This window comes from Petaurus breviceps, unplaced genomic scaffold (genome assembly GCF_028583685.1).
Source record: "Petaurus breviceps papuanus isolate PSGF00001 unplaced genomic scaffold, PetGlider_PUasm1.0 208, whole genome shotgun sequence".
NCBI lineage: Eukaryota > Metazoa > Chordata > Mammalia > Diprotodontia > Petauridae > Petaurus > Petaurus breviceps.
In genome coordinates this window covers 13,155,534-13,156,185 of record NW_027185852.1, presented here as the reverse complement: position 1 = coordinate 13,156,185, position 652 = coordinate 13,155,534, and the positions used below count along the sequence as shown (strand labels likewise).

The 652-nt window shown below is 47.4% G+C and overlaps 1 protein-coding gene across 5 annotated transcripts in view; it reads right to left on the bottom strand.

The window, feature by feature from the left end:
- LOC138165277 (dedicator of cytokinesis protein 7-like) overlaps positions 1–652 on the bottom strand; it is a 327,550-nt gene that overhangs the window by 18,882 nt on the left and 308,016 nt on the right. The gene's annotated exons all lie outside the window — the stretch shown is intronic.

Sequence of the window (652 nt, the reverse complement as noted above, 5' to 3'; positions counted from 1 at the left end):
AATGTGTGTGTGATGGGAATGGGAATTTGAAGACCTTCCCTGCCCCTTAAGAGACCTAAGGGGGAGGAGTCTGAAGACCTCCCCTGCTGTGAAGATAATCTCTGCCCCCTCATGGGCTGACTGTGGTCACATAGAGCCTGTGGTGGGAGGAGTTTGCTGAGAAGCAGAGCCCACAGGAAGCTGGTAGAGAGCTAGCCAGACAGCAGAGGACAGCAGGGGACAGAGGAGCTCAGGCAAGGAGACAGAGAGGTTTGTGAGCAAACACTGATCTTGTATTGTTTGTGGGAAGGCTGAAGGATGGCCTGGCTCTCAGCGTTATTATGGCTTCGGAATCTCTTTGGTCCCAGGATGACATCAGCTTATTGATTTTGGGATTTGGTTTTCTGGTGTCTAAATAAATCCTTCAGTTTTATCCTCTATCTGGAGAGTCTGGCATATTTTGGAATCGAACGTCATGCAATACTTATAGTCACGATCTTTATTATGATTGTGGGCGCCGTAAATATTGCATTGGTGCTACAGTGTGTGTGTGTATGAATGTGCGTGTGTATGAGCATGTGAGTGTGTGAGCATGTATATGTGAGTGTGTATGAGTTGTGAGAGCGTGTGTGTATGTGTGTGTATGTGAGTGTGCGTGTGTATAAGGTGTGAG